Below are 25517 nucleotides of genomic sequence, written 5' to 3' on the forward strand. Positions count from 1 at the left end.
ATGGGTGCAGGCCCCGACAAGTCCTACTTCTCCGGCAATCCCTGGCTCGCCTTTTCTGTGTACCTTCTCACCTTCCTGGTGGGACTCCCCCTCACCCTGCTGGCCCTGGTGGTCTTCGTGGGCAAGCTGCAGTGCTGCCCGGTGGCCATGGACGTGCTCCTGCTCAACCTGACCGCCTCGGACCTGCTCCTGCTGCTGTTCCTCCCTTTCGCATGGTGGAGGCAGCCAGTGGCATGCGCTGGCCCCTGCCTTTCATCCTCTGCCCTCTCTCCGGATTCATCTTCTTCACTGCCGTCTATCTCACTGCCCTCTTCCCGACAGCCGTGAGCATTGAGCGCTTCCTGAGCGTGGCCCACCCGCTATGGTACAAGACCCGGCCGAGGCTGGGACAGGCGGGTCTGGTGAGTGTGGCCTGCTGGCTGCTGTCTTCTGCTCACTGCAGTGTGGTCTATGTCATGGAATTCTCAAGGAACTCCTCCCATAGGCAGAATACCATTGACACCTGCTACATGGAGTTCCAGGAGGACCAGCTGGTCATCCTCCTGCCTGTGTGGCTGGAGATGGTCGTGGCCCTCTTTGTGGTCCCCTTGACCATCACGAACTGCTGCTACAGCTGCCTGATGTGGATCCTCGGCAGGCGGGGCAGACACCGCTGGCAGAGAAGGGTGGCGGGGTTGGTGGCAGCCACACTGCTCAACTTTCTTGTCTGCTTTGGGCCTTTGCACATGTCCCATGTCATGGGCTTTGTCCAGGGTGAAAGCACGGTGTGGAGGATCTACATGATGCGTCTCAGCACCCTGAACTCCTATGTCGACCCCCTTGTCTACTCCTCCGGATTCCAAGCCAACTTTCATGGGCTGCTGAGGAGGCTGTGTGGGCTCTGGGGCCAGTGGCAGCAGAAGGGCAGCGTGGAGCTGAAGGAGCAGAAGGGAGGGGAGGGGCACCAGGAGGACCTCACGGAAGAAAGGAAGAGTAGTGGACTATAACAGGGCTGTGGAACTGGTGGCCAGGTGGCCTATGCTGAAAGCTAGGTCCTCCGGGGCAGGAGGGTGTAGCTGGCGTGTCATCCTCAGGGCACTTCCTCGCTCACGCCAGGAGGGATTTGGAGTGGCGAGCTGGGGCCCGATGGGGCTTGGGGGCAGAATTGACATCTAGCCTTCCTAAGGGTGTGCTCACTAAAGCCCAGCTCTCTATCTCACCTCCATCCCCATCCACCCACACACCATGGATTGGGCTCTGGAAAGGGGTCAGGGTGAGAGGCTGCTCTGGAGAACAATGAGGTTCTCGTAGCAGCAGGCAGCTCTTGTGCTTTTTTGAGGGTGGCAGAGGAGCTAAGAGCAGTGCCCAGGGTCTGAGGGGGCTGCCCAGTGAGTGACAGGGGCAGGAGAGGGAAGAACCCTATCCTCAGGGCTGCTCCAAGCCAGCGAGTCAGGAGTGGGGGAGACAGGGCGCCAGGAATGAGGCCACATTCTGCTCCCACAGTGCCTTTTTCAGAAAGTTCCCATTGCTCAATAAATCTGGATCATCAGAGTCATTTATGAACAATGACAGAAGAAAAATTACCCGAATAAATGTGGAAGCAAGCAAAAGAGAACAGTGTTTCCTTTTCTCCGGTTTTGTTCTGGTGGTGTGCTTGGGCCGGGTGGGACTGGTGGATGGAAGGAGAAAACACCAGACTGGAGGAAAAGGGCCAAACACTGGGACGCCTGGATGCCGGGAGAGGATCTGGCTTGCAGGGATGAAAATAACAGCTGCCCTGTCTAGAGGACTTAGCCTGACACATCATCTCCTTCTATCTCTCAATAGCCTTGTGGTAGGTACCAGCATTATCCCCAGTTTCAGAAGAGGGAGTGGCCCAGAGAGGCGACATCTCCTATCTGAGATCCTATAGCTGGTGGGCGATTGAAGTGGGATGGGAAGCTGGAGTCAGTTGACTCTGACACCCATGCCCTAAGCCACCCTGCTGTTCTCCAGCTTTGTGTCACCTGTGGTCACCTGACCCAGTCAGATAAGGCTGTCTGAGCAGGACAAATGTAAACAGGCCATGATAAGAAACAGAACTAAATGCAAAGCACAGTGACTATCTGTGTGGGTGCATCCTCTCCCCAGTAAAGAAGCCTTCTTGAAAAATACAGATTATGATAATTGGAGTCAATGATTGGGCAGGTGACTCACATGGGCTCCTCAATCTTAGCTAACGCAAGATCTCTTCAACTTTTTACATCCTTGCCCCCTTCAGGAGCCTGTTTGGACATACATCTTTCCTACACAGCACATTCCTCTGCCTGCTTATGCAATTTCAGTGCAACCAACACACTGTCTGTTTACATGTTGTGGCCCTTTAGAAAGACAGAAACCAGCTGGGCGCAGTGCCTCACGCCTTTAATCCCAGCACTTTGGGATGCTGAGGCGGGCAAATCACTTGAGGTCAGGAGTTCGAGACCAGCCTGGCCAATGTGGTGAAACTTCGTCTCTACTAAAAATACAAAAATTAGCCACAGTGGCAGTGCGCACCTGTAATGCCAGCTACTCAGGAGGTTGAGGCAGGACAATCGCTTGAGGCCAGGAGCAGAGGTTGCAGTGAGCCGAAATCACAACATTGCACTCCAGCCTGGGTGATAGAGTGAGACTCCATCTCAAAAAAAATTAAAAAATTTAAAAAAAAGAAAAGAGAAAAGAAAAGAGAAAAGACAAGATAAGACAAGACACAAATCATTGTGAGATTTTTTGTTGCTGTTGTTCCCCAAGAACTAGTTTTCACCTATTTGGGACCAACATCGCTGCTGCTGAGAATGTCTGAGCCACGGAAATGGTCCCATCTCATATACTGATAGAGCCTGTCTCACGGAACTGTAGCCCAACAAAATTAGGCTGAAGATCTTGCTACAGGAAGGGAGATCACACTCCGGAAGAAGTGTGGGGCCTCGTGCAAGAGAAGAGAGCCAGTTATCATCGAATTTGAGCTAAGGGTAGTGTGAATTTAGATGAAGAGGTGTGTGATGGCCTCAACACAAAGCAGGGATGTGTGGAAACAGGCCAGTGTCAGGTGGAGGTCAGGAAGACTACTCAAGATCCTGTTTCTCTGGAAAATATGAAGCAAAGATAAAGGTAGAACTCTGTATTGAAAAACTCCTTATCTGAAGCTCTGGTGGGTTGAAAATCAAGGTTGCATCTCTGTGTCAGAGACTCTGATCCTCTAAGCAGAAGTACATATTCCTTTCTTACTCATGATCTCATGCATCCGAGTATCTTTGACTTTTGAGAACTAGGTTTTTTAGCAATATCTTTTTGTTAATTAGCAAAACAAGTTTTTAAAGGTTTACAAGAGGAACTTTTTTAGAAGGAGAGATCATCCTTTACTGAAACCAAGGGCAGGTCAACCCAGAAGGACAAGAGGAAGGGAAGACTCAATCCATCTCGGCTACAGCTTCCCGGGGCCACAGGTCAAGTCTCAGCTTACAGGGGAGTGACAGGAAACTAGAAATTTTCAATTACCCAGTGTTGGCTGGGTGCGCTGATTCACACCTGTAATCCCAGTGCCTTGAGAGGCTGAAGTGGGAGGATTGCTTGAAGCAAGACTCCTTCCTCTAAGAAAAATAAAGTTAGCTGGGCATAGGGGCATAGGGGCACGTGCCCATGGTCCCAGCTGCTCATGAGGCTGAGGCGGGAAGATCGCTTGAGCCCAGGAGGTCGAGGCTGCAGTGAGCCGTGATTGTAGCACTGCACTCCAGCCTGCGTAACAGAGCAAGACCCTAAAACAAAAAAACAAAGGAAAGAGAAGGGAGGAAGGGAGGAAGGGAGGGAGGAAGGGAGGGAGGGAGGGAGGGAGGGAAGGAAAGAGAGACAGAAAAGAGAGACAGAAAGAAAGGAGAGACAGGAAGAAAGGAAAAGAAAAAGAAAAGAAAAGAAAAAATCACCAAGAGTAACCAGAAACCTTTGGAAGCCACCTAAGAAACTGACAAAGATGGTTCAGTCCATCCCAGGGAAGGCAGTAAGACCATTGCAGGGTTGAGCCCATTAAGCTCAGACTACTCAGTAAACCAGTGGCAGTGGCAGGCAGGAGGCAAAGCAGGAACTCCCCACTGGGAGACAGGATGCCAGTGCTTTTTCCGGAGTTAAACATGTATCCACTGGAGAGTGCAGTAAGTGGCCTTTCAGGCTGTGAATGTGCCTGGTGGGGCATGGGAAGCTGTGCTACAAAACAGGATCCGTCAGTCGGCTTCAACTGGGTTCAATGGGAGGGGACAGACATAGACCTGGTCAGGGCCGGGGGAGGTGGAAGGGAGGCAGGAGGCTGGACTTGACTTTGGAGGTGGGGCTCAGACACTGGACCAAATTGAGGACTAGCTAAAACAGGGAAACAGGGACGGGGCTTAAGCGGCTTCCTATAGAACACGTCCACCAGTGTCCCCTGACAGTTTACCATTGTCATGGTAACACCTGGTAATTACCACCCTTTTTCTAAAACTTTGGGCATTAACCGCCCCTTAATCTGCATGTAATTAAAAATAGATATAAATATGAATGCAAAACTGCCCTAAGCTGCTACTCTTAGCACATGGCTATGGGGTAGCCCTGCTCTGCAAGGGCAATCATGGAGCTGTCACACTGCCGAAACTATAACACCACCGCTTCCATAAAGCCATTTTCTTCTACCACTGGGTAGCCTTTAAATTCTTTCCTGGGTGAGCTGGGTGCAGTGGCTCACACCTGTAATCCCAGCACTTTAGGAGGCTGAGGCAGGCAGAGCATTTGTGATCAGGAGTTCGAGACCAGCCTGGGCAACATGGTGAAACCCAGTATCTACCAAAAAATACAAAATTTAGCCAGGCGTAGTGGCCCGCACCTGTAATCCCAGCTACTCAGGAGGCTGAGGCAGGAGAATTGCTTGAACCCAGGAGGCAGAGGTTGTAGTGAGCCAAAATTACACCACTGCCCTCCAGTCTGGGTGACAGAGTGACACACCATCTCAAAAAAATAAAATAAAAATTTAAAAATTAAATAAATAAATAAATAATTTCCTGGGCAAAGCCAAGAAACTTCCCAGGCTAAGCCCCAATTTAGGGCTCATCTGCCCTACGTCAGAAGGGAGGCAAAGACCAGACAGGGAGAGCAAGAAGCCTGGGAGTCTACAAAATTAGTTGCAGGACTCTTCCAAAAAAAGGAAGCAGAGCATCGAAAAAAGCTGAAAGACACCTGAAAGAAAAGTGAGGCCACTGTTCCTGGGAATTGCAAGTGGGAGATAGAGGTTTTTATTGTGGGGTTACAGTGTGAGAAGGTGCTCAACTTTTGACCTTCCTCTCTGAGGACATGACTCTTCTGATTTAGAAAACAACAGTAAAAAGTCCCCAAGAGATACTGATGGTTGCGGTTCCCAAAACTTCGTTAACATCTGTGGGAAGCCTTCTGACTTTCCTCTGAGGCCAGTTCTGAAAAGCCATTCGTACGGAGGCAAATCAAACTATCAAAGCAGCAGCCTGTGTTCTGGGAAAAGGATGCTGGGATCACATTCCAGAGAAAAGATGGGATAGAAGGAATGAAAGCTGATCAACGTGACTGGGTGTGGTGGCTCACGCCTGTAACCCCAGCACTTTGGAAGGCTGAGGTGGGCAGATCACCTGAGGTCAGGAGCTCAAGACCAGCCTGGCCAACATGGTGAAACCCTGTCTCTACTAAAAATACAAAAATTTGCCGGTCATGGTGGCATGTCCCCGTAGTCCCAGCTACTCAGGAGGCTGAGGCAGGAGAATCGCTTGAACCTGGGAAGCTGAGGTTGTGAGGTTGCAAGGTTACAGTGAGCTGAGATTGCAGCACTGCACTCCAGCCTGGGCAACAAGAGAGAAACTCCGTCTCCATAAAAAGAAGAAAGCTGATCAACACTGGTAGAAGTGGGGAAGTGCAAAGCTCACTTCCCATGGGAGCCAGGGTGGAACTAGCAGAGAGAAAATGTTGCAAAAGAGGAAATGGGATACAGAAATATTTTTTAAGGAGAGGGTGCTTTCAGTGGATTTAGAAGAATATAGTGGCTAGATGTGGTGGCTCGTGCCTGTAATGCCAGCATTTTGAGAGTCTGAGGCAGGTAGGTAACTTGAGCCCAGGAGTTCCAGAGCAGCTTGGGCAACATGGCTAAACCCTGTCTCTACTAAAAATACAAAAATTAGCTGGGTGTGGTGGCACATACCTGTAGTCTCAGCTGAGGTAGGAGGATCACCTGAACCTTGGGAGGTTGAGGCTGCAGTGAACCATGATCAGGTCACTGCACTCCAGCCTGAGTGAAAAAGTGAGACCCTTTCTCAAAAAAAATTAAAATTAAAAGAAGAGTACAGTGAGATAACCCAATCAATCATCCCCTGTTGCAGATCCCCCAGTCTCAGGGGTCAAATCGCGATTGGCACTAATCATGATGCTCTCGACCCCCTTTACTGGTGATTGGTCTCAAGATGGAAATGCGACCCAGTTCCAGCCAACAAAAAGAAAGAAGTCTGCTGGGGGCCTCTGGGACAGATTTTCCTCTATCTCATAAAAAAAAAAAAATAGATGCGTAAGGAGCTGCTCTCCCACTTCTGATCTGGAACTTTCTATGGAAGAATGTGATACTTGGAGCTACAGCAGCCATGTTGGGGCCACGAGGTTACAAACTTGAGGAAGAAGACAAACAAGGTAAGGACAGCAGAGCAGCAGGATGTAAAGGGCCTGCGTCCTTGACCCTGTTGAGGTGGGACCACCAACCTCCAAAGTCACTGTAGTAAATGTCGACTCACTATTGGCCAGATACCCTCTAACTTACAGGTGAACACAGTAGATCAGCCTATATGCTACTAGAACATACCCAATGACATCTTCTCTCGTGTTAAAATATTTTAACGTCCTGGGGTTTCTAAACTCTGCCTATTTGCCTTATAGAAGCTATGTGATGTTAGCGTTTGCCTTATCTGTTAAGGCTGAACTCAGATGTCTTATTGTTCTAGACACTAGCTCTAGCACCAAGATGTCTGGACTTTCCTCATTCAGAAGGAGGCTTTTGAGAGCTGACTGGCTGGGGCTGCACGAACATAGCTTTCCAAGACAAAAAAAAAAAAAAAAAAAAAAAAAAAAATGCTAGATGGGATATTTTTAAGATAAAATGTTCATCTGACTGACAATCTCAATTGCAAGCCTGCACTTTTATTAATAAAAATTCCCATACTTGAGCAGATCACCTGAGGTCAGGAGATCGAGACCAGCCTGGCCAACATGGCAAAACCCTGTCTCTACTAAAAATACAAAAATGAGCTGAGTGTGGGGGCACACACCTGTAATCCCAGCTACTCGGGAGGCTGAGGCAGGAGAATTGCCTGAATCCAGGAGATGGAGGTTGCAGTGAGCCGAGATCATGCCACTGCCTTCCAGCCTGGGCAACAGAGCGAGACTCTGTTTCAAAAAATCAAAAACAAAAACAAAAAAAATCTCATACTTATTATGGGCTCTTGGATGCCATGGAAACAAGAGAGGGCTGAAAGAGTAGGATGTGGACCATGAGCAATGTTATCCTATGGAAAAGTACTTGTCTCTGTTCAGTGTTCTTGGGCACAGGAGAGCTACCCAGTCCTTGTGCCTGTGGAATCACTTGAACACACACAATGCCCACATGAGGATGGGGATATGTGGTCCTGGATGCCCAATTTACTACTTACAATTAATGCACACAATTAGATGATTCCCTTTTCCCTCCCCTCCCTTTCTTTTTTCTTTCTTTCTTTTCTTTTCTTTTCCTTTTTTTTTTTCTGTGACAGAGTCTGGCTCTGTCACCCAGGCTGGAGTGCAGTTACGTGATCATGGCTCACTGCAGCCTCAACTTCTCAGGCTCAAGCAATCCTCCCACCTTAGCCTCCCAAGTAGCTGGCTGGAACTATAGGTACATGCCACCATGCCTGGCTAATAAAAAAAAATTTGTAGAGATGGGGTCTTGCTATGTGGCCCAGACTGGTCTCGAACCCCTGGGCTCAAGCGATCCTCCCACCTTGGCCTCCCAAAGTGCTGGCATGAAAGGCGTAAGCCTAGCCTTGATAATCTCCAGTGGTTCTCTATGCTTAGAGCATTACTCTCATCTTTTTTTTTTAAACAGTCTAGAATGCTCTCTTAAAACCTCCATAAAAATAACTCCTTGTTTGTGAATCCTTTGGTGAACAATCCAATGACTTGCAGGAACACTGCCAGGCATCCCCAGCCAGTGCAGGCCAGCAGACTGCTTCCCTAGCCCACGTTTGCTGGTCTGCTTGTTCACTCTGCAGTGAACCCTTCTGCTTACAGCTTTTCCAGCTAACTTTCTTTTGATTCACAGTGTGGCCTCTGACAAAAAGCAGACCAGTAGTTGCCAGGGGCTGCGGATGGGAGAGAGGAGGGTGTTGCCTGGGAAGATATCAGAGGGACATTTTCAGGTGATGGAAATGTTAGATTACTTGATTGCAGTGGGGGTCACACAAGAAGTCAAAACTTATTGAACTCTCTCCTTGCAATGGGTGCATTTTATGGTGTGTCAATGAAGCCTCAATAACGTTTTTAAAAGCCGGTGTCACCTCACCTCCTGGCTTGTAGTGTTTGTGTACCTAATATAAATCTTGCTAAGTTTCCTTCAGCCAAGCGGGTCTCTGCTTCTGCTGGGCTGCTCTGCAGAGGGTGTGACTGCTGGATGATAACCCAGGTTACATAAAAGTGTAGAAACCATGTGCAAACAAATGCTACATGGCAACCAGCTTTTATCTTGGTGCTGGAGATCTGCAGGGCGTGGTGGAAAGGGTGGCAACTGGACAGTGCAATGGTTCATTTCACCTTCTGTCACCGCGTGGGGCTGTAGGGGCAGCTCTGTCATACTTTCCAATTTTCCAAGCTGAAAATCCAGTTGTTATTGCTGTTTTTGAAATCTTACATTTTTTTTTAAACTGATAACAAATTGAAAACGTTTAAGTATTTGTGTGGGGAAAGTGAATCAGGCCTGAGGGTTGTGGACTGCCTTCTAGGTTTCCGGCCTGTGACCTCTGCAGCAGCCGAGGTGGAGGAGGGCTCAGAGGTCGGGAGGGAAGGGGAAGGAGCATGAGGAAGTGTGATTCTGCAGTAAGCACAGCCCATACTTTTGCTCAGAACCCAAGACAGGCAGTTGACGAGACCTGCTGGCGTTCTGAAGACGTTCTTCCTCGTCCCTCGTTCTTATTTTGCGGTCCCTCCCTGCCCCTACAGCTGTTCTCTGAAAGCTGTCTCCCTCATCCACAAAAAGATCTTGGAGGCCACAGACCAGGCAGGGAGGGAAGCTCCGAGGACTGATGCTGGCTCTCCCTCCTTCCCCTCCCAACTCCCCCTCCCAACTGGCACTGAAGGCAGGTGTTCCTCAGGCTCGGACCCCGCCCACCTTTGCTCGTTTTCTCTCTCCTCTCTGCACGCATTCTAATCCATCACAATGGCTGTAAACATCCGTGACTCCCACATTTCCATCGCCAGCACCAGACTCTTGTGTATCCACCTGTATACAGAGACGTCTCAACTTCTAGACTTTCAAGACCAAACCTAACTCCTTACTTCCTCCCCCTAATCTGGCCCCACCACCCAGCCTACTCCACCTCTATAAATGGCAACACCACCCACAGTCTGCCCACACCAGAAACCCAGATGTCATTCATTCATTCTTTCTTTCTTTTCTTTTCTTTTTTTTTTTTTTTCTTTTGAGACAGAGTCACTCTGTTGCCCAGTCGGGAGTGCAGTGGTGTGATCTCGGCTCACTACAACCTCCACCTCCTGTGTTCAAGTGATTTTCCTGCCTCAGCCTCCTGAGTAGCTGTGATTACAGGCATGCACCACCATGCCTGGCTAACTTTTGTATTTTTAGTAGAGATGGGATTTCACCACGTTATCCAGGCTGGTCTTGAACTCCTGGGCTAAAGCAATCTGCCTGCCTCAACCTCCCAAAGTGCTGGGATTACAGACATGAGCCACCATGCCCAGTCCTTTCTTTTTTTAGAGATTCGGTTCTTTTTTTAATTTTTAAAATGATCACACAATAAAATGAACATTTTCAGGAAATGTGTACAGTTCTGTGAATCAAACAGACAGACAGATTCCCGTAACCAGCAACAAAATCAAGATAAAGACCAATGATAGTCACACCTTCCTTTCACACCTAGCCACTATGAAACACAGATGTGCTATCACTAGGGTTTTATCTTCTCAAGAATGTCACATAGCTTTTCGCAACAGGTTTGCCACCAGAACACAGGTGTCGTGAAAACTGCCCCTAAAAGCCAAAATGGGAAAGGAGAAGACTCATATCAACATTGTCGTCAGTGGACAAGTAGATTTGGGCAAGTCCGCCCCTACTGGCCATCTGATCTACAAATGTGGTGGCATCAACAAAAGAAGCATTAAAAAATTTGAGAAGAAGGCTGCTGAGATGGGAAAGGGCTCCTTCAAGTATGCCTGGGTCTTGGATAAACTGAAAGTTGAGCGTGAACGTGGTATCACCATTGACATCTCCTTGTGGAAGTTTGAGGCCAGCAAGTACTGCATGACTATCATTGACGCCCCAGGACACAGAGGCTTCATCGAAAACATGATTACAGGGACATCTCAGGCTCACTCTGCTGTCTTGGTTGTTGCTGCTGGTGTTGGTGAATTTGAAGCTGGTGTCTCCAAGAATCGGCAGACCCAAGAGCATGCCCTTCTGGCTTACACACTGGCTGTGAAACAACTAATCATTGGTGTTAACAAGATGGATTTCATTGAGCCACCCCACAGCCAGAAGAGATATGAGGAAATTGTTAAGGAAGTCAGCAGTACATTAAGAAAATTGGCTACAATCCCGACACAGTAGCATTTGTGCCAATTTCTGGTTGGAATGGTGACAACATGCTGGAGCCAACTGCTAACGTGCCTTGGTTCAAGGGATGGAAAGTCACCTGTAAGGATGGCAATGCCAGTGGAACCACGCTGCCTGAGGCTCTGGACTGCATCTTACCACCAACTCGTCCAACTGACAAGCCTGCTTCTCCAGGATGTCTACAAAATTGGTGGTGTTGGTACTGTTCCTGATGGCCGAGTGGAGACTGTTGTTCTCAAACCTGGTATGGTGGTTGCCTTTGCTCCAGTCAACTCTACAACTGAAGTAAAATCTGTCGAAATGCACCATGAAGCTTTGAGTGAAGCTTTTTCTGGGGACAATGTGGGCTTCCATGTCAAGAACATGTCTGTCAAGGATGTTCGTCATGGTAACAATGGAAGCAGCTGGATTCACTGCTCAGGTGATCTATCCTGAACCATCCAGGCCAAGTCAGTGCTGGCTATGCCCCTGTACTGGATTGCCACATGGCTCACATTGCATGCAAGTTTGCTGAGCTGAAGGGAAAGATTGATCGCTATTCTGGTAAAAAGCTGGAAGATGGCCCTAAATTCTTGAAATCTGGTGATGTTGCCATCATTGATATGGTGCTTGGTAAGCCCATGTGTATTAAGAGCTTCTCAGACTATCCACCTCTGGGTTGCTTTGCTGTTCGTGATATGAGACAGGCAGTTGTTGTGGGTGTCATCAAAGCAGTGGACAAGAAGGCAGCTGGAGCTGGCAAGGTCACCAAGTCTCCCCAGAAAGCTCAGAAGGCTAAATGAATATTATCCCTAATACCTGCCACCCTGGTATTAATCAGTGCTGGAAGAATGGTCTTAGAACTGTTTCAGTTGGCCATTTAAGTTTAGTATTAAAAGACTGGTTAATGATAACGATGCATCGTAAAACTTTCAGTTCAAGGAAAGGATAATATTATGTGGACCACTTTGGTTTTCTTTTTTGCGTGTGGCAGTTTTAATTTATTAGTGTTTAAAATCAGTGCTTTTTAATGGAAACAACTTGACCAAAAATGTGTCACAGAATTTTGAGACCCATTAAAAAAGTTTAATGAGAAAAAAAAAAAGAATGTCACATAAACAGAATCCTACAGTGTGTAACCTTTTGAGCTGGCATTTATTTATTCATTTATTTATTTATTTATTTTGAGACAGAATCTCACTGCAATGCCCAGGCTGGAGTGCAATGGTGTGATCTCAGCTCACTGCAACCTCTGCCTCCCGGGTTCAAGCAATTCTCCTGCCTCAGCCTCCCGAGTAACTGGGATTATAGGCATGTGCCATCATGCCAGGCTAATTTTTGTATTTTTAGTAGAGACAGGGTTTCACTATGTTGGCCAGGCTGGTCTCAAACTCCTTACCTCAGGTGATATGCTCACCTTGGCCTCCCAAAGTGCTGGGATTACAGGCATGAGCCACTGCACCTGGCTAGCTGACTTTTTTCGTTCAGCACAATGTCACTGAGCTTCATCCATGCCACCGCGCCTGGCTAATTTTTAAACTTTTTGTAGAGACAGGATGTCATTATGTTGCATAGGCTGATCTCAAACTCTTAGGCTCAACTGATCCTGCCATCTCAGCCTCCCAAAGTACTGTAATTACAAGAATGAGCCACCACACTCAACCTCCTATTTAGCCAGGCATGGTGGCATGCACTTGTAGTCCCAGATATACAGGAGACTGAGGTGGGAGGTGTGTGTCTATGTGTGTGTCTCTATGTACATGTGTGTGTGTTTCTGTGTGTCTGTGTGTGTTTGTGTGTGTGTGTGTGCATGTCTGCGTGTGTGTATAAAGAGATTTATTTAAGGAATTGGCTCATGTGATTGTGAACTCTTGATGAGCCCAAAATCTGATGGAGGAAGCTGGCTGACTCGAGGCTCAGGAAGAAGTTATGGTTTGAGTCTAAAGAGAGCCTAATGGTGAGCCAGGAAGACCCACTGCTACAGACAAAGTCTGAATCCAGTGTGTAGGAGAATTCTCTTTTGCATGTGGAGGTCAGCCTTTTGTGCTGTTCAGGACTTCAGTGACTGGAAGAGGCCCCCACGTTTTGGAGGGCAATCTGCTTTTCTCAGAGTCCACCAATTTACATGTCAGTCTCATCCAAAAACACCGTCACAGAAACACCCAGAATCATGTTTCACCAAATATCTGGGCACTGTGGCTTGGCCAAGCCAACACATAAACTTAACCATCATACTCTGTATTATTTTCATATTAATCTCCCAGATTAAAAATGAGATAGACAATATTTGCATATTGTGTAGAGTCATTTGTGTTTCTCCCAATACTTGCTTTGTTCTTATTTGACTTACAGGAGTTCTTTGAATATTGGCTGACAAACCCCATATCAGGTATGTAAGTAGAAGCATAGTGGCCTTTTACTTTGTTGATTGTAATGTTTTTCTTTTTTCTTTTTTTTTTTTGAGATGGAGTCTCACTCTGTCACCCAGGCTGGAGTGCAGTGGCACGATCTCCACTCACTGCAAGCTCTGCCTCCCGGGTTCACACCATTCTCCTGCCTCAGCCTCTGGAGTAGCTGGGACTACAGGCGCCCACCACCACGCCCGGCTAATTTTTTGTATTTTTAGTAGAGACAGGGTTTCACCGTGTTAGCCAGGATGGTCTCAATCTCCTGACCTCGTGATCCACCTGCCTTAGCCTCCCAAAGTGCTGGGATTACAGGCGTGAGCCACTGCGCCCGGCCGATTGTAATGTTTTTCATAAGTTTTCTCTTTTTATGTGCTCAAATGTCTGATCATTTTTTGATGACTTCTACGTTATGTCATACTAGGAAAAAAACCTCCTTATTCATAAGACTTTTAAAATTACACGATATCTACATAACATTTATAATTTTTAAAACCATTTTTTATCTTGAATGCACCTGCCTTTTATTCTTGTTACCTGGCTGTAATTCTTCCCAGTGGATAGTCAGCTATCCCAACATAATTTACTGAATGGTCCATCCTTACCCACAGTAGTTTGAAATGGACCTAGATCACTTAAGTAGAAAGAATCCTCCAAATGTAATCTAAAATGACAAGATTTCATCATTTTTACCCATCTTTACCCATAATTAGCAAAAATATTAAAGATACAAACATTCAATGTTGGAGAAGGTGCAGGGGAAGGGGTTATGCCGTGTACAGCTGGTGGAAATGTAAATTATCAAACACTATCCGGAAGGTAATATGTAAATATCTATCAATAATTTCAAGGCACATCTCTTTGACCTAGAAATTACATAAATTATGGATCTAAAGATTCGTCTAACCAAAATACTCACACCTGTTCAGATAGCTAGCTAGCTAGCTAGCTAGAAAGATATAGATAGATAGATGATAGATAGATAGATAGATAGATAGATAGATAGATAGATAGATAATAGACAAATTTGCAGAGGCACTGTTTGTTATACCAAAAGAACTATAAACTATGTAAATTAATCCTAAATGGTTACATAAATTATAGGACAGTCCTAAAACAAAGTACCACGTAGCCATTAGAAAGACTCTAGATTGGTACAGGCTGCCATAAAAAGATTACGAAAGCACATTATAAGGTGAAAAATAAAATTTCACAAAAATATATAGAGTATGATTCCATTTACGCATTTTTTATTTATTTATTTATTTATTTTTTTGCGATGGAGTCTTGCTCTGTCACCCAGGCTGGAGTGCAGTGGTGCCATCTCGGTCCACTGCAACCTCTGCCTCCTGGGTTCAAGTGATTCTCCTGCCTCAGCCTCACGAGTAGCTGGGAGTATAGACGCCTGCCACCACGCCTGGCTCATTTTTGTACTTTTAGTAGAGATGGAGTTTCATCATGTTGGCCAGGCTGGTCCGAACTCCTGACCTCAGGTGATCCACCTGCCTCAGCCTCCCAGAGTGCTGGGATTACAGGCGCGAGCCACTGGGCCCAGCCCCATTTATGTTTTTTGGTTTTTTGTTTTTTTTTTGAGACGGAGTCTTGGTCTGTCGCCCAGGCTGGAGTGCAATGGCCCGATCTCAGCTTACTACAACCTCTGCCTCCTGGGTTCAAGCAATTCTCCTGCCTCAGACTCCCAAGTAGCTGGGATTACAGGTGCGCACCACCACACTAGCTAATTTTTTGTATTTTTAGTAGAGACAGGGTTTTATTATATTGGCCAGGCTAGTCTCAAACTCCTGGGCTCAAGTGATCTGCCTGCCTTGGCCTCCCAAAGTGCTAGGATTATAAGCATGAGGCACTACACTCGGCCTCACTTATTCATTTTTAAGTCAAATATTTGTATATGTACATATATGGACATAAACAAAATAGTGGTTTCATGTGGGAAGGAAGAAGCGAACTGGCATTTCACATTTTACTTCTGTACCGTTGGGTTTTTTTTAAAAGGCTATATTCATGCATTATAATGCAATTTTTTAAAATTAGAGAAATAATAATGGGAAACCATTCAGCACCTTGATTCTGACCAAGCAAGAGCAGATAAGGTAGCACAGGGATTCAAACTGCCTGGAGACCTCCAGGGTCTCCGTGAGGGTAGCTGGAATCATGGGCGTAAATAAATGATTTAACGTGCTCAGGCTTCTAAGTGCCCATCCCTGGGACTGGGGAGGAGCGAGGTGCTTAAACCATTCCCAAGCCTCAGGCATTGAAAACAGGAGTGTTTTCTCTAAGCAGGAGGGTGCTGTGCTGTAATTGACCTCTTTGGCATTCAGTGTCTACACGACATCCAGTGCAGCTCTGGGCTGGCGGAGAGATCAGGCTGCTTGTGCTAGGAGGGGTCGCTGACCAAGGACAAGTCCTGTACTCACAGCAACGCTGAATCGCAGTCCTGGGCCATCTGGCCCCGGCCTCATAATCACTCTTCTGTCATGAATACTGAATGAAGGTAAACATACAGTCACAGGGCTATCTTGACAGCACCCAACTTTAAACCTGTGGCCTATTTCTGGCTCTATACTGTGATGAATTCTGTCAAAAACCAAACAAATAACATCCTAAAATTATTTCGTGAACAATACATTACTTATTTCACATTAAAAATGTTGCTCTGTTATTGTAAAGACAGCACGGTTTTTGTTTTTGTTTTGGCTTTTGTGTGTGTGTGTGTGTGTGTGTGTGTTTTGTTTTTGTTTGTTTGTTTGGTTGGTTTTGGTTGTTTGTGTTTTTTTTTTTGAGACCGAGTCCCGCTCTGAAGTGCACTGCCCAGGCTGGAGTGCAGTGGCGCGATCACTGCAACCTCTGCCTCCCAGGTTCAAGCATTTCTCCTGCCTCAGCCTCTCGAGTAGCTGAGATTACAGGTGTGAGCCACCACGCCGGGGCTAATTTTTGTATTTTTGGTAGAGACGGGATTTTGCCATCTTGGCTAGGCTGGTCTCGAACTGCTGACCTCAGGTGATCCACCCACCTTGGCCTCCCAGAGTGCTGGGATTACAGGCATGAGCCACTGCACCCAGCCGACAGCATGGTTTTGGTCACCCCAAATGAGCACACAAATACATAAATCTCACAGTTTTGGTATTGCATCATTTTTTTCATATACTGGGAAACAAAAAATGGAAGTGGTGTAAGCTGTTCTGACCTCTGAAGGGCCCTGAGGGGACACGGGCCATCTTTTGGTTTCCTGGCTTCTGAACCACTTCTGTGTTTAGGGAACTGGCCACGTATGAGCCTTGTGAGGAGGCAGAGCCCATCTCCCACTAGAGAAACTACTGATGCAGGGACCTTATTTTCCAAGCATCCCTGATGCCTGCGTTTAGCCAATCAGGTGCACCTGCCCCAAATTCTGAATCTGAGGCTAATGGCACAAAGGAGGAAAAGTGGAAAATTATTTCTGGCAGTGGCAGTAGCGGTGGCAAACAGAATGTGGCTCTAGGTCCTAGTGTGCGGTGGTGGGGGGACTCCCACGTACTCCCTGGACTGAGCTAATGGCATGACTTTTAATGTGGCCCTGGCTGTGCAGCTTCCTTGATTCTAGAAGCCTGGTTTTCCAGCCTTCCTGGCACATCTCTGAGCTACTCAATATCTTATCATTAAATCCCTAAATGAGCCAGAGTTGGTCTCTGTTGCTGCAATTAAGAGCCATTGCTGAGACACGAGTCCAGCGCAATGATCATGAGCAAGGAAGCCTGCGTTCTGCTGAGAGATGGGCAGCCCATTAGAAATCAGAAAAATGAGAGGGCACTAAAACAGCATGGAGGCGCTATTTGATATCCATGTGACTGGCAAAATCTCAGGCGCTGGATAATGCCAAGAGTGGGTGGGGGTGTGGCTCGGAGATCCAATTGCCCTGTGGCCCGTAACTATACCCTTTTCCCTTTTTTAAAAAAAATGTGTTCTCTCAGCTAGGCGCGATGGCTCACACCTGTAATCCCAGCACTTTGGGAGACCGAGGCAGGTGGGTCACCTGAGGTCAGGAGTTAAAGACCAGCCTGGTCAACATCGTGAAACCCTGTCTCTTCTAAAAATACAAAAATTACCCGGGCGTGGTGGCAGCCGCCTGTAATCTCAGCTACTCAGGAGGCTGAGGCAGGAAAATCACTTAAACCCAGGAGGTGGAGGTTGCAGTGAGCCGAGATCGCACCGTTGCATTCCAGCCTGGTGACAGAGTGACTCTATCAAAAAACAAACAAAAGTTTGCTTTTTAAAATTTTTTCTCTTTTTTTAATTTTTAATTTTAATTTTAATTTTTTGAGACAGTCAGTAGCCTAGTCTGGAGTGCAGTGGTGCAATTGTAGCTCACTGCAGCCTCTACCTCCGGGCTCTAGTGATCCTCCTGCCTCCACCTCCCAAGTAACTGTGACTGCAGGCACATGCCATCACGCCCAGTTTTTTAATTTTTATTTTGTAGAGACAGGGTTCTTGCTGTGTTGCCCAGGCTGGTCTCAAACTCATGGGCTCAAATGATTCTCCCACCTCAGCCTCCCAAAGTGCCGGGATATAGGTGTGAGCCACAGCACCTGGTCCCTTTTTCTTTTTTATGTCTATTTTTATGTCTATTTGGGTTCCATACACTCAACAGCTCAACAGAAGAAAGGGCTGTGGCTGGACGGAGTGGGCCACACCGCTTGCCTCCGCCTTAATCATAGGTCACGTTCTTCTTGCTTTTAATTCATTTTGTTTAGCAACATTAAACATTCACACACATACTTACATATTTAGAGAATTTCTTCAACGGCAGAAAAGGATATACGGGTAAAGGTGAGTTTCCCTCCCGCACCGATGCCCAGAGCCCCTTCCCAGAGACAGCCGCGGAGAACAGGTTCGTGGGTGACCCTTCCCCAAGTCTATTCCTCACTCAGCATCCTGATGGGTCCTTCAGAAATGTGACACAGATTACAGCACAACCGCTGCCCTCCAGGGGCTTCCCATCATTCTTCGGATGTCATTCTACATCCTACCGTGGCGACAAAGCCCTGCGTAATCTGGACCAGTCGTCTGCCCCGGCCTCATTCCCACGGCTCTCCCCCACCCCGACCCCTTGCAGCTGCACTGGCCTCCCCGGCCCCCACTGACACCCCATGGCTTATCTCACGACTTGCTGTACCTCTGCCTAGAATGTCCCTACAGGCTCCAGCCTCTGACTCTTCTGCTGGAGTTCTCTCCTCAAATACAACCTCCTCCGAGGGGCCTTCCTGGGCTGCCTGCGCCCTCTTCCTCTGTCCTCCCAGTCTGAGGCTTCCTACCCGACTCCAGACCGCAGCCCCAGGCTTTATGGTAAGGTAACTGCTGTAAACTTAAAATTCTGGCTGGGCGTGGTGGCTCATGCCTGTAATCCCAGCACGTTGGGAGTTCGAGGCGGGCAGATCACTTAAGGCCAGGAGTTCGAGACCAGCCTGGCCAACATGGCCAAACCTCACCTCTACTAAAAGTACAAAAATTAGCTGGGCGTGGTGGAGCTAGCCTGGAGTACCAGCTGTTTTGGAGGCTGATGTGGGAGGATGGCTTGAACCCGGGAGGCAGAGGTTGCAGTGAGCTGAGATCACGCTACTGCACTCCAGCCTGGGTGACAGAGCAAGACTCTGTCTCTCAAAAAAAAAAAAAAAAAAAAAATCCAAAGTCCCCCCAGTGACTGAACAGACTCCCTCTTGGGCAAGGGGACCCCAGAAAAACCTTAAAACTTGAGTTCCTGGCCGTGAAAGGATGGGAGGTCAGACATGCCTCTTTATACCTCTTCACCTTTTATAGTTCAGACACTGACCAGCATTCGTGTTAAAATAGAGGTCATGACACTCACAGAACGGACCTTTCGTGGAAGTAAGATACCAAATTATAAATAGGACTAAGGTCATTCCAGACAAGGGGTAAGTCACTCACCTCTACACTTAAAGAATAGCTTATGTTCTAACTGCCACGAGGCTTTTCTTTTTCTCTAGCAGATAAGCAAGCACTGGTCTCAGGATAAGCAACACTGAAACATTTGGAAGTTCCTGCAGATGCTGAATAACTGACCTCCAGCCTCTGTTCCACCAGCCACAACTACAGCTTTGACTGCACAAGAGACTGATTTCGGCCACTTTCTCCTGGTAAGAAGAGCATGGACTGGTCCTCGCTGGTTTACAGAGGTTGCACACAGGTTGCCTTCCTGTCTTGAAAATACCTTTTGATATATAGGACCTAATTGTAATAACATTTAAATGCTAAGTCTCCTCTCCAAGGTGAACATTGGTTGGTTGTTTGTTGAAGACAGAGTCTCATTCTGTCTCCCAGGTTGGAGTGTAGTGACTTTATCTCAGCTCATTGCGACCTCTGCCTCCCAGGTTCAAGCGATTCTCATGCCTCAGCCTCCCAAGCAGCTGGGACTACAGGTGTGCCACTATGTCTGGCTAATTTTTAGTAGAGACGGGTTTAGCCATGTTGGCCAGGCTGGTCCTAAATTCCTGGCCTCAAGTGATCTGCCCGCCTTGGCCTCCCAAAGGGCTGGGATTGCAGGCATGAGCTACTGCACCTGGCCAACATAGGTCGTATGTTACATGCATATTTGTTGAATATGCATGTGTCATGACTACCTCTTGAATATTCATAGTTTTTCTTGGAATCTGTTGAATATGTATACTTAGCCAACCCATTCAGTATAAAACTCCTACCTCAAACCCTCTTTCTTCAAAGTGCCTGTCTTTGTTCTTGGCCAAAGGCACACTTCCCAGCTTGTGGGACAGCCACCTTGCAGGCTGTAACCCTTTATAAGAAACGAAGTCTTCGTCAGGCATGGTGCTGTGTGCTTGTAGTCTCAGCTACTCAGGAGGCTGAGGTGGGAGGACCACCTGAGCCCAGGAGGTCGAGGCTGCAGTGAGCTATGATTGTGCCACTGTACTCCAGCCTGGGCAACACAGTGAGATCCTGTGGAAAAAAAAGAAAGAAAAAAGAAGGAAGGAGGGAAGGAAGGAAGGAAGAGAGAGAGAAAGAAAAGAAAGAAAGATGGAGAGAGAAAGAAAAGAAAGAAAGATGGAGAAAGAAAGAAAGAAAGAAAGAAAGAAAGAAAGAAAGAAAGAAAGAAAGAAAGAAAGAAAGAAAGAAGGAAGGAAGGAAAAAGAAAAGAGAGGAAGGAAGGAAGAAAGGAAGGAAGGAGGGGAGGGAGAGAGAAAGAGAGAAGGGGAGAAGAGAAAAGAGAAGAGAAGAGAGAGAAGAGAAGAGAAAGAAAGGAGGAAAGAGAAAAAGGAAATCACAGTCTCCTCCCCTTTTCTACGTGTATAAATTCAGTGAGTTTTAAGTGATCGCTGTTTATCAGTCTCTGGCCTGTCTTGCTGCAATGGTCAGCTCCATGGAGCCAGGCCTTGTCCACCGCTGAATCCCCAGCACCGGCGAGTGCTGTGACAGGGGCTGCTCAGCAAGTCCTCGCTGAATGGGTGTGGAGACGCGTGGCCATTCTCCTGCCTTGCTTTTTTCCACTGAACAGTACATGTCAGGGCCTGGTCTACATTGGCATACGTGGACCTGCCTCGTTCTTTGTAACAGGTGTGTGGGATTCCTACCATGTGGAAGCTCCACGATCTTTATTTAACCAGAGCCTTTACTGATAGACACTTTGCTCCCGATTTTTTATTATCACAAAACAAACAGCAACAACAACAACAACAATAAAAAACAGAAAAGTATATCCATACAATAAATCTGTAGATATCAGCTTCTTGGGTCAAATAGTATGGAATGTTTCATTTTGGTTTTTTTTGTTTTGTTCTGTTTTCTTTCCTTCTTTTTTTTTTTTTCCTTTCTTTTTTTGACATGGAATCTCTCTCTGTCACTCAGGCTGGAGTGCAGTGGTGGAATCTCAGCTCACTGCAACTTCCTCCTCCCAGATACCAGCGATTCTTCTGCCTCAGCCTCCCAAGTAGCTGGGATTACAGGTGTGCCTCACCATGTCTGGCTAATTTTTGTACTTTTAGTGGAGACGGGGTTTTGCCATGTTGGCCAGGTTGGTCTTGAACTCCTGACCTCAAGTGATCTGCCCACCTCAGCCTCCCAAAGTTCTGGGATTATAGGCATGAGCCACTACCCCCTGGCCGGAGTGTTTCATTTTGAAAGATGTCATCAAATCACAGTCCCCAGAGAAGTCCCCAGAGAATCGCAATCCCCAGAGTCACAGGGAGATGGGAGAAAAGAGGAGCAGATGAGGCCAGACACTGCTGCAGACAGAAGGCCCGTGGAGCAGAACTTACAGGACACTGGGAGGACTCTAGCTTTGATCAGAGAGGTGGGGAGCCTCTGTGGGGTTTTGAGTAGGGAATGGATGTGGCCTACTTACGTTTTTATTTATTTATCTATTTTGAGACAAGTTCTCACTCTGTCACCCAGGCAGGAGAACAGTGGTATAATCACGAGTCACTGCAGCCTCAACCTCCTGGGCTCAAGTGATCCTCCCACCTCAGCCCCTTCAGTAACTGGGACTACAGGCACGTGCCACCACACCCGGTTAATTTTTTTTATTTTTTGTAGAGACAGGGTTTCGCTATGCTGCCCAGGCTTGTCTTGAACTCCTGGGCTCAAGCGATCCTCCCGCCTTGGCCTCCCAAAGTTTTGGGATTACCGGTGTGAGCCACTGCACCCAGCCCTGCTTGTGCTTTTATAAGACCATTCTGGCTGCTGTGTGGTGTGAAGTAGGGGGCCAGAGAGTAGAGGCTGAAGAGACACAGGTGAGACACAGTGCTTACAGCCTGGACCAGGGCTGTGCTGAGAAGTGGCTGGATTGGGGAGCTATTCTGAAGACAGGGTGGAAAGGATTTGCTGGTGGGGTAAGTGTCAGATAAAGACAAGAATCAGAGATCTCTCAGGGCCTGAGCAACTGGAAGGACGGGGTGGAAGAGTCTGTGTAATGGGTGCCCCGTTCCCAAGATGTTGGCACCATGGGCCTGCAGGGGCAGCAGCTGGTAGAGGGGAGGCATCTGGTAAACTCCCTTTCTCAACTGATAAGGTTTCCTGATCTTAGCCTGTCAGGGTGATTTCAAAACAGGTACAGCTGGACTGCAGCAGGCTGAACTGTAAGGAAGGGCCAGCCTACAGGCAAATGAGGGCAGTAACTAACTCAAATCCTGTCCCCCAGCTAGGCCCACACTCCTCCTTTCCCTCTACTTCCTTCCCCTGTTGGTGCATGCTGGTGCCCAGGTGCCCATACAGCTGGAGACACCTGTGTTCCCTTCCTTTTTTTTTTTTTTTTTTTTGATACTGAGTCTCACTCTGTCACCCAGGCTGGAGTACAGTGGTGTAATCTCAGCTCACTGCAACCTCCGCCTCCTGGGTTCAAGCAATTCTTCTGCCTCAGCCTCCTGAGTAGATGGGATTACAGGTGCCTGCCATCACGCCTGGCTAATTTTTATATTTTTTGTTGACATGGGGTTTCAGCGTGTTGGCCAGGGTGGTCTCGAACTCCTGACCTCAAGTGATCTGCTGCCTCAGCCTCCCAAAGTGCTGGGATTACAGCACTTTGGCATGAGCCCGTGGGCCCAGCGTGTTTTTTTGTGTGTGTGTTTTGTTTTTTTTTTTAAGAGACTGAGTCTGGCTCTGTCGCCCAGGCTGGAGTGCAGTGGCACGATCGTAGCTCACTGCAGCCTGGAACTCCCGGGCTCAAGCAGTTCTCCCACTTCAGCTTCCTGAGTAGCTGGGAAGACAAGCATGCACCAGCACCCTCAGCTAATTTTTTTAATTTTTTGTAGAGATGAGCTACCGCTATGCTGCCCAGGCTGGTCTCAAACAACTGAGTTCAAGCAATCCTTCTGCCTTAGCCTCCCAAAGTGCTGGGATTACAGGCATGAGCCGCCACATCTGGCCCCCTTTTATCTTAAAATGCTTCCCAGTCATTCTGTCTGGGGTGCCCCATCTCTGACCTTTACCGTATCTGTCATTGCAGGATGCTGACAAGGACGGTGTGGCTGCTCAAAGCGGGTTTCTGTTGTCAAGATACCACAAGGGCGTGGAACCAGAAGGGGGCTGTCAGATTCTGACTGGCTGTAGTAGCTTATCAGAACGTATCACAGATCAGGAGAGGACGATATAATCAACAGATGAGGCAACCATCAACTGAGGGCAAACAGCTTCAAAGTAAAGTCAGCACTTTCCAGCTGGCTCCAGTGCACTCTCCCTGTGGCCGCAGGCAGAGCAGCCAGGGCCCCTCCTCCAGCCTCCTTTCCATCCTTCCAACACAGCAGCTTCTCCCATCTCAGAGCTTCAGGGCTTCAGATATCCTTGGTGCTGAGGCCTAGGTTCCATGAGGTCAAAGGGAGAATTCAGGCCAGGCACAGTGGCTCATGCCTGTAATTCCAGCACTTTGGGAGGCCGAGGTGGGTGGATCACCTGAGCTCAGGAGTTTGAGACCAGCCTGACCAATATGGTGAAACCTTGTCTCTACTAAAAATACAAAAATTAGCCAGGTGTGGTGGCGAGTGCCTGTAATCCCAGCTACTCAGGAGGCTGAGTCAGGAGAATTGCTTGAACCAGGGAGGTGGAGGTTGCTGTGAGCCGAGATCGCCACCACACTCCAGCCTGGGCAACAGAGTGAGACTCCATCTCAAAAAAAAAAAAAAAAAAAGGAGAATTCAGACTAAGCTGTTCTGCAGCATCCCAAGGCTGTGTTGACCTCACGTACAGCTGCATCATGGGAGTGGGCGGTGCGACGTCTCAAGTCCAATTCAACTGAGCCATGGTTCAGGCTAAGTTCCCACTGGTGCCCCTACCTGGAACGCTCTTCAGATAGTGGCTCCTTCTCACCCATTCAAATGTCTCAGGCCTTTCCTGACAGGCCCTGCCCATCGCTCTCTCTCTCAATTTCCCTGCTTGCTTTCGTTGTTGTTGTCATTGTTGTTTGGTGTTTTGTTTTTTGTTTTTGGCAGAGTCTTCCTCTGTCACCCAGGCTGGAGTGCAGTGGCACAATCTTGGCTGACTGCAATCTCTGCCTCCCAGGTTAAGGTGATTCTCCTGCCCCAGTCTCCCACGTAGCTGGGATTACAGGTGCCCGCCACCATATCCGGCTAATTTTTGTATTTTTAGTAGAGACAGGATTTCACCATGTTGGCCAGGCTGGTCTCAAACTCCTGACCTCAAGTGATGTGCCTGCCTCAGCCTCCCAAAGTGCTGGGGTTACACGTGTGAACCACCACACCTAGCCAATTTCTTTTCTTTCTCTCCCTTTTCCCCCAACAGACAGGACCACTGGATTGGAGTGGTACCATCATAGTTCATTTTAATTTCCAACTCTTAGGCTCAAGTGATCCTCCCGCCTCAGCCTCCTGAGTATCTGGGACTACAGGTGTGCATCACCATGCCTGGCTAATTTTTTATTTTTATCTTTCTTTTGTAGAGACAAGGGTCTCACTATGTTGCCCAGGCTGGTCTCAAACACCCAGCCTTAAACAATTCTCCTCCTGCCTCAGCCTCCTAAGTAGCTGGGATTATAGGTGTGAGCCACTACGCCTGACTTTTTATTTCATTTTTTGTAGAGATGTGGTTATCACTATGTTGACCAGGCTGGTTTTAAACTCCTGGCCTCAAGCAGTCCTCCCACCTGGGCCTCCCAAAGCGTTGAGATCACAGATGTGAGCCACCTTGCCTGGCCTACTTCCTTTCTTCCTGTGAAATTGCCTTGCTGGTTTGTCTACTTGTTTTCTGTCCATCCTGTTTACTCTTGTCTCTATCTCCTAGAACAGTACCTCGCACAGAGTAAGGGTCCCTTGTGTTTTGTGACAGGGAAGCAGTGTGGCTTGTTGGAGAGGAGCCACATACCCCCGCCCCCCCATTCATACATGGTGTGACTCAGCCTGAACGATTGCTCCGTTGAGTTGGATTTGAGATGTTGCACTGCCCTCTCCCATGACGCAGCTGTGTGTGAGGTCAGCACAGCCTTGGGGTGCTGCCAAACAACTTAGTTTGAATTCTCCCTTTGACCTCATTGGAACCTAGACCTCAGCACCAAAGATGGCCCCATACCAGTAGCCTGGGCAACAGAATGCAGATAAAGGACAGAAGATAAAAGGCGCAGGTTCTGACACACTCTTTGCTTGTGTCATCAGTTAGCAAGCACTCACAGGCACATCCAGCCTCCATCCTTACATTCCACAAGGATTTGAGTGTCTGTTATAGGCAAGGGACAGTGCTAGGTTTTTTTTCTAAAAACCAACTTCGGACTGGGCATGGTGGCTCACACCTGTAATCCTAGCACTTTGGGAGGCTGAAGCAGGTGGATT

General features: G+C 47.7%; 2 pseudogenes; both read left to right on the plus strand.

Moving 5' to 3' along the window:
* LOC105495529 (G-protein coupled receptor 42-like) lies at positions 1–1031 on the plus strand (annotated as a pseudogene).
* Positions 1032–10221: 9190 nt separating this feature from the next.
* LOC105495528 (putative elongation factor 1-alpha-like 3) lies at positions 10222–11643 on the plus strand (annotated as a pseudogene).
* Positions 11644–25517: the final 13874 nt, after the last annotated feature.

This window comes from Macaca nemestrina, chromosome 20 (genome assembly GCF_043159975.1).
Source record: "Macaca nemestrina isolate mMacNem1 chromosome 20, mMacNem.hap1, whole genome shotgun sequence".
In the NCBI taxonomy this organism is placed as follows: Eukaryota; Metazoa; Chordata; class Mammalia; order Primates; family Cercopithecidae; genus Macaca; species Macaca nemestrina.